The sequence below is a fragment of the Schistocerca americana genome, unplaced genomic scaffold (genome assembly GCF_021461395.2).
Source record: "Schistocerca americana isolate TAMUIC-IGC-003095 unplaced genomic scaffold, iqSchAmer2.1 HiC_scaffold_1311, whole genome shotgun sequence".
Taxonomy (NCBI): Eukaryota; Metazoa; Arthropoda; class Insecta; order Orthoptera; family Acrididae; genus Schistocerca; species Schistocerca americana.
Window position 1 is genome coordinate 25,904 of NW_025725385.1, and position 7,483 is coordinate 33,386.

General features: G+C 54.7%; 7 non-coding genes across 7 annotated transcripts; all 7 read right to left on the reverse strand.

The window, feature by feature from the left end:
* Nucleotides 1-760: 760 nt before the first annotated feature.
* On the reverse strand, nucleotides 761-880 carry LOC124564298. Its single transcript, XR_006970568.1, has one exon. It is a non-coding gene; the product is annotated as a 5S ribosomal RNA (ribosomal RNA).
* Nucleotides 881-1,714: 834 nt separating this feature from the next.
* On the reverse strand, nucleotides 1,715-1,832 carry LOC124564324. Its single transcript, XR_006970590.1, has one exon. It is a non-coding gene; the product is annotated as a 5S ribosomal RNA (ribosomal RNA).
* An 838-nt stretch (nucleotides 1,833-2,670) lies between these two features.
* On the reverse strand, nucleotides 2,671-2,789 carry LOC124564325. The gene has a single exon (XR_006970591.1). It is a non-coding gene; the product is annotated as a 5S ribosomal RNA (ribosomal RNA).
* Nucleotides 2,790-3,627: 838 nt separating this feature from the next.
* LOC124564320 lies at nucleotides 3,628-3,745 on the reverse strand. The gene has a single exon (XR_006970588.1). It is a non-coding gene; the product is annotated as a 5S ribosomal RNA (ribosomal RNA).
* Nucleotides 3,746-4,577: 832 nt separating this feature from the next.
* Nucleotides 4,578-4,696, reverse strand: LOC124564295. Its single transcript, XR_006970565.1, has one exon. It is a non-coding gene; the product is annotated as a 5S ribosomal RNA (ribosomal RNA).
* Nucleotides 4,697-5,534: 838 nt separating this feature from the next.
* LOC124564296 lies at nucleotides 5,535-5,653 on the reverse strand. Its single transcript, XR_006970566.1, has one exon. It is a non-coding gene; the product is annotated as a 5S ribosomal RNA (ribosomal RNA).
* Nucleotides 5,654-6,469: 816 nt separating this feature from the next.
* Nucleotides 6,470-6,588, reverse strand: LOC124564318. Its single transcript, XR_006970586.1, has one exon. It is a non-coding gene; the product is annotated as a 5S ribosomal RNA (ribosomal RNA).
* Nucleotides 6,589-7,483: the final 895 nt, after the last annotated feature.

Sequence of the window (7,483 nt, forward strand, 5' to 3'; positions counted from 1 at the left end):
GCATTTGACGAAAGCACTTCCTTCTGCAACAGCCAGTTCCTCGCGGACGGCGCGGGGGGCGCGCCCGGCGTCCCAGCAGACCGACGGCCGAATTAGCGGGCGCACCGCCGCGTGTGTGAGACGCACTGTTGCTCGTTGCACCTCCTGTCATTCGCTGGGCGCGTGCAGCCTTTTCTGCGGGGGACGCATCTTGTCCCTGGTGTCCAGCGGAGGGCCTGTGCGGGGTGTGGCAGTGTCGTGCTGGAGGGCGCCAACTGGTAGCGATGTGGGCTTCCTGGCCTCGCCTCGCCTCGCCTCGCCTCGCCTCACACCAGGTGTCTGCGTAGTTTGCAGTGCATTCGCGCCATTCCTATCCCTGTCCCCGTCCCGACTTGTCCCGACTTTGCTCGACTGCCGCTCGCTGCCGCTCGGGTCGTGGGTCCATATGACAGCGCAAGCACGACAAACGTCTGCGGGACGAGACGAGACGACTAAGGAATAAATTCGTGATTACAAATCAAATTTGGAACTTTACACAAAAATAGGCGGTGACGTATTTCAGAAATCAACTGCCGATTCGTACTGTTTCGTCGTTTTCAAAGTCTTCTTGGCAAACTTGGTTAGCACATTCTCCCTCAAACTGAGTTAATTACTGCATTTTCGTACCATTACAGTAGTTTAAAAGGCTTAAGGAAGCATCTTTGTCACAACAGAAAGGTAGTTTGAAAATTGGGCTGGCAGGGGTAGCGACATAATAACAAAACAAAAAGAAAAGGAAGGGAGCCAACAGCACCCCGGGTTTCCCAGGCGGTCACCCATCCAAGTACTAACCGGGCCCAATGATGCTTAACTTCGGTGATCGGACGAGAACCGGTGTATTCATCATGGTATGGCCGTTGGCACTCGTGCAAGGTAGGAGCACGGCAGAATTCGCGTTCGGCTTCTCTCCCAACACACAAAATGTTAGTTTTCCGCCGCATTTGACGAAAGCACTTCCTTCTGCAACAGCCAGTTCCTCGCGGACGGCGCGGGGGGGCGCGCCCGGCGTCCCAGCAGACCGACGACCGAATTAGCGGGCGCACCGCCGCGTGTGTGAGACGCACTGTTGCTCGTTGCACCTCCTGTCATTCGCTGGGCGCGTGCAGCCTTTCTGCGGGGGATGCATCTTGTCCCTGGTGTCCAGCGGAGGGCCTGTGCGGGGTGTGGCAGTGTCGTGCTGGAGGGCGCCACTGGTAGCGATGTGGGCTTCCTCGCCTCGCCTCGCCTCGCCTCGCCTCGCCTCACACCAGGTGTTCTGCGTAGTTTGCAGTGCATTCGCGCCATTCCTATCCTGTCCCCGTCCCGACTTGTCCCGACTTTGCTCGACTGCCGCTCGCTGCCGCTCGGGTCGTGGTCCATATGACAGCGCAAGCACGACAAACGTCTGCGGGGACGAGACGAGACGACTAAGGAATAAATTCGTGATTACAAATCAAATTTGGAACTTTACACAAAAATAGGCGGTGACGTATTTCAGAAATCAACTGCCGATTCGTACTGTTTCGTCGTTTTCAAAGTCTTCTTGGCAAACTTGGTTAGCACATTCTCCCTCAAACTGAGTTAATTACTGCATTTTCGTACCATTACAGTAGTTTAAAAGGCTTAAGGAAGCATCTTTGTCACAACAGAAAGGTAGTTTGAAAATTGGGCTGGCAGGGGTAGCGACATAATAACAAAACAAAAAGAAAAGGAAGGGAGCCAACTGCACCCGGGTTTCCCAGGCGGTCACCCATCCAAGTACTTACCGGGCCAATAATGCTTAACTTCGGTGATCGGACGAGAACCGGTGTATTCACAATGGTATGGCCGTTGGCACTCGTGCAAGGTAGGAGCACGGCAGAATTCGCGTTCGGCTTCTCTCCCAACACACAAAATGTTAGTTTTCCGCCGCATTTGACGAAAGCACTTCCTTCTGCAACAGCCCCCCAGTTCCTCGCGGACGGCGCGGGGGGCGCGCCCGGCGTCCCAGCAGACCGACGGCCGAATTAGCGGGCGCACCGCCGCGTGTGTGAGACGCACTGTTGCTCGTTGCACCTCCTGTCATTCGCTGGGCGCGTGCAGCCTTTCTGCGGGGGACGCATCTTGTCCCTGGTGTCCAGCGGAGGGCCTGTGCGGGGTGTGGCAGTGTCGTGCTGGGAGGGCGCCACTGGTAGCGATGTGGGCTTCCTGGCCTCGCCTCGCCTCGCCTCGCCTCGCCTCACACCAGTGTCTGCGTAGTTTGCAGTGCATTCGCGCCATTCCTATCCCTGTCCCCGTCCCGACTTGTCCCGACTTTGCTCGACTGCCGCTCGCTGCCGCTCGGGTCGTGGTCCATATGACAGCGCAAGCACGACAAACGTCTGCGGGACGAGACGAGACGACTAAGGAATAAATTCGTGATTACAAATCAAATTTGGAACTTTACACAAAAATAGGCGGTGACGTATTTCAGAAATCAACTGCCGATTCGTACTGTTTCGTCGTTTTCAAAGTCTTCTTGGCAAACTTGGTTAGCACATTCTCCCTCAAACTGAGTTAATTACTGCATTTTTCGTACCATTACAGTAGTTTAAAAGGCTTAAGGAAGCATCTTTGTCACAACAGAAAGGTAGTTTGAAAATTGGGCTGGCAGGGGGTAGCGACATAATAACAAAACAAAAAGAAAAGGAAGGGAGCCAACAGCACCCGGGTTTCCCAGGGCGGTCACCCATCCAAGTACTTACCGGGCCCAATAATGCTTAACTTCGGTGATCGGACGAGAACCGTGTATTCACAATGGTATGGCCGTTGGCACTCGTGCAAGGTAGGAGCACGGCAGAATTCGCGTTCGGCTTCTCTCCCAACACACAAAATGTTAGTTTTCCGCCGCATTTGACGAAAAGCACTTCCTTCTGCAACAGCCAGTTCCTCGCGGACGGCGCGGGGGGGCGCGCCCGGCGTCCCAGCAGACCGACGGCCGAATTAGCGGGCGCACCGCCGCGTGTGTGAGACGCACTGTTGCTCGTTGCACCTCCTGTCATTCGCTGGGCGCGTGCAGCCTTTCTGCGGGGGACGCATCTTGTCCCTGGTGTCCAGCGGAGGGCCTGTGCGGGGTGTGGCAGTGTCGTGCTGGAGGGCGCCACTGGTAGCGATGTGGGCTTCCTGGCCTCGCCTCGCCTCGCCCTCGCCTCGCCTCACACCAGGTGTCTGCGTAGTTTGCAGTGCATTCGCGCCATTCCTATCCCTGTCCCCCGTCCCGACTTGTCCCCGACTTTGCTCGACTGCCGCTCGCTGCCGCTCGGGTCGTGGTCCATATGACAGCGCAAGCACGACAAACGTCTGCGGGGACGAGACGAGACGACTAAGGAATAAATTCGTGATTACAAATCAAATTTGGAACTTTACACAAAAATAGGCGGTGACGTATTTCAGAAATCAACTGCCGATTCGTACTGTTTCGTCGTTTTCAAAGTCTTCTTGGCAAACTTGGTTAGCACATTCTCCCTCAAACTGAGTTAATTACTGCATTTTCGTACCATTACAGTAGTTTAAAAGGCTTAAGGAAGCATCTTTGTCACAACAGAAAGGTAGTTTGAAAATTGGGCTGGCAGGGGTAGCGACATAATAACAAAACAAAAAGAAAAGGAAGGGAGCCAACAGCACCCGGGTTTCCCAGGCGGTCACCCATCCAAGTACTTACCGGGCCCAATAATGCTTAACTTCGGTGATCGGACGAGAACCGGTGTTTCACAATGGTATGGCCGTTGGCACTCGTGCAAGGTAGGAGCACGGCAGAATTCGCGTTCGGCTTCTCTCCCAACACACAAAATGTTAGTTTTCCGCCGCATTTGACGAAAGCACTTCCTTCTGCAACAGCCAGTTCCTCGCGGACGGCGCGGGGGGCGCGCCCGGCGTCCCAGCAGACCGACGGCCGAATTAGCGGCGCACCGCCGCGTGTGTGAGACGCACTGTTGCTCGTTGCACCTCCTGTCATTCGCTGGGCGCGTGCAGCCTTTCTGCGGGGGACGCATCTTGTCCCTGGTGTCCAGCGGAGGGCCTGTGCGGGGGTGTGGCAGTGTCGTGCTGGAGGGCGCCACTGGTAGCGATGTGGGCTTCCTGGCCTCGCCTCGCCTCGCCTCGCCTCGCCTCACACCAGGTGTCTGCGTAGTTTGCAGTGCATTCGCGCCATTCCTATCCCTGTCCCCGTCCCGACTTGTCCCGACTTTGCTCGACTGCCGCTCGCTGCCGCTCGGGTCGTGGTCCATATGACAGCGCAAGCACGACAAACGTCTGCGGGACGAGACGAGACGACTAAGGAATAAATTCGTGATTACAAATCAAATTTGGAACTTTACACAAAAATAGGCGGTGACGTATTTCAGAAAATCAACTGCCGATTCGTACTGTTTCGTCGTTTTCAAAGTCTTCTTGGCAACTTGGTTAGCACATTCTCCCTCAAACTGAGTTAATTACTGCATTTTCGTACCATTACAGTAGTTTAAAAGGCTTAAGGAAGCATCTTTGTCACAACAGAAAGGTAGTTTGAAAATTGGGCTGGCAGGGGTAGCGACATAATAACAAAACAAAAAGAAAAGGAAGGGAGCCAACAGCACCCGGGTTTCCCAGGCGGTCACCCATCCAAGTACTAACCGGGCCCAATGATGCTTAACTTCGGTGATCGGACGAGAACCGGTGTATTCATCATGGTATGGCCGTTGGCACTCGTGCAAGGTAGGAGCACGGCAGAATTCGCGTTCGGCTTCTCTCCCAACACACAAAATGTTAGTTTTCCGCCGCATTTGACGAAAGCACTTCCTTCTGCAACAGCCAGGTTCCTCGCGGACGGGCGCGGGGGGCGCGCCCGGCGTCCCAGCAGACCGACGACCGAATTAGCGGGCGCACCGCCGCGTGTGTGAGACGCACTGTTGCTCGTTGCACCTCCTGTCATTCGCTGGGCGCGTGCAGCCTTTCTGCGGGGGATGCATCTTGTCCCTGGTGTCCAGCGGAGGGCCTGTGCGGGGGTGTGGCAGTGTCGTGCTGGAGGGCGCCACTGGTAGCGATGTGGGCTTCCTCGCCTCGCCTCGCCTCGCCTCGCCTCGCCTCACACCAGGTGTCTGCGTAGTTTGCAGTGCATTCGCGCCATTCCTATCCCTGTCCCCGTCCCCGACTTGTCCCGACTTTGCTCGACTGCCGCTCGCTGCCGCTCGGGTCGTGGTCCATATGACAGCGCAAGCACGACAAACGTCTGCGGGACGAGACGAGACGAACTAAGGAATAAATTCGTGATTACAAATCAAATTTGGAACTTTACACAAAAATAGGCGGTGACGTATTTCAGAAATCAACTGCCGATTCGTACTGTTTCGTCGTTTTCAAAGTCTTCTTGGCAAACTTGGTTAGCACATTCTCCCTCAAACTGAGTTAATTACTGCATTTTCGTACCATTACAGTAGTTTAAAAGGCTTAAGGAAGCATCTTTGTCACAACAGAAAGGTAGTTTGAAAATTGGGCTGGCAGGGGGTAGCGACATAATAACAAAACAAAAAGAAAAGGAAGGGAGCCAACAGCACCCGGGTTTCCCAGGCGGTCACCCATCCAAGTACTAACCGGGCCCAATGATGCTTAACTTCGGTGATCGGACGAGAACCGGTGTATTCATCATGGTATGGCCGTTGGCACTCGTGCAAGGTAGGAGCACGGCAGAATTCGCGTTCGGCTTCTCTCCCAACACACAAAATGTTAGTTTTCCGCCGCATTTGACGAAAGCACTTCCTTCTGCAACAGCCAGTTCCTCGCGGACGGCGCGGGGGGCGCGCCCGGCGTCCCAGCAGACCGACGACCGAATTAGCGGGCGCACCGCCGCGTGTGTGAGACGCACTGTTGCTCGTTGCACCTCCTGTCATTCGCTGGGCGCGTGCAGCCTTTCTGCGGGGGATGCATCTTGTCCCTGGTGTCCAGCGGAGGGCCTGTGCGGGGTGTGGCAGTGTCGTGCTGGAGGGCGCCACTGGTAGCGATGTGGGCTTCCTCGCCTCGCCTCACACCAGGTGTCTGCGTAGTTTGCAGTGCATTCGCGCCATTCCTATCCCTGTCCCCGTCCCGACTTGTCCCGACTTTGCTCGACTGCCGCTCGCTGCCGCTCGGGTCGTGGTCCATAATGACAGCGCAAGCACGACAAACGTCTGCGGGACGAGACGAGACGACTAAGGAATAAATTCGTGATTACAAATCAAATTTGGAACTTTACACAAAAATAGGCGGGTGACGTATTTCAGAAATCAACTGCCGATTCGTACTGTTTCGTCGTTTTTCAAAGTCTTCTTGGCAAACTTGGTTAGCACATTCTCCCTCAAACTGAGTTAATTACTGCATTTTCGTACCATTACAGTAGTTTAAAAGGCTTAGGAAGCATCTTTGTCACAACAGAAAGGTAGTTTGAAAATTGGGCTGGCAGGGGGTAGCGACATAATAACAAAACAAAAAAGAAAAGGAAGGGAGCCAACAGCACCCGGGTTTCCCAGGCGGTCACCCATCCAAGTACTTACCGGGCCCAATAATGCTTAACTTCGGTGATCGGACGAGAACCGGTGTATTCACAATGGTATGGCCGTTGGCACTCGTGCAAGGTAGGAGCACGCAGAATTCGCGTTCGGCTTCTCTCCCAACACACAAAATGTTAGTTTTCCGCCGCATTTTGACGAAAGCACTTCCTTCTGCAACAGCCAGTTCCTCGCGGACGGCGCGGGGGGCGCGCCCGGCGTCCCAGCAGACCGACGGCCGAATTAGCGGGCGCACCGCCGCGTGTGTGAGACGCACTGTTGCTCGTTGCACCTCCTGTCATTCGCTGGGCGCGTGCAGCCTTTCTGCGGGGGACGCATCTTGTCCCTGGTGTCCAGCGGAGGGCCTGTGCGGGGTGTGGCAGTGTCGTGCTGGAGGGCGCCACTGGTAGCGATGTGGGCTTCCTCGCCTCGCCTCACACCAGGTGTCTGCGTAGTTTGCAGTGCATTCGCGCCATTCCTATCCCTGTCCCCGTCGCGACTTGTCCCGACTTTGCTCGACTGCCGCTCGCTGCCGCTCGGGTCGTGGTCCATATGACAGCGCAAGCACGACAAACGTCTGCGGGACGAGACGAGACGACTAAGGAATAAATTCGTGATTACAAATCAAATTTGGAACTTTACACAAAAATAGGCGGTGACGTATTTCAGAAATCAACTGCCGATTCGTACTGTTTCGTCGTTTTCAAAGTCTTCTTGGCAAACTTGGTTAGCACATTCTCCCTCAAACTGAGTTAATTACTGCATTTTCGTACCATTACAGTAGTTTAAAAGGCTTAAGGAAGCATCTTTGTCACAACAGAAAGGTAGTTTGAAAATTGGGCTGGCAGGGGTAGCGACATAATAACAAAACAAAAAGAAAAGGAAGGGAGCCAACAGCACCCGGGTTTCCCAGGCGGTCACCCATCCAAGTACTTACCGGGCCCAATAATGCTTAACTTCGGTGATCGGAC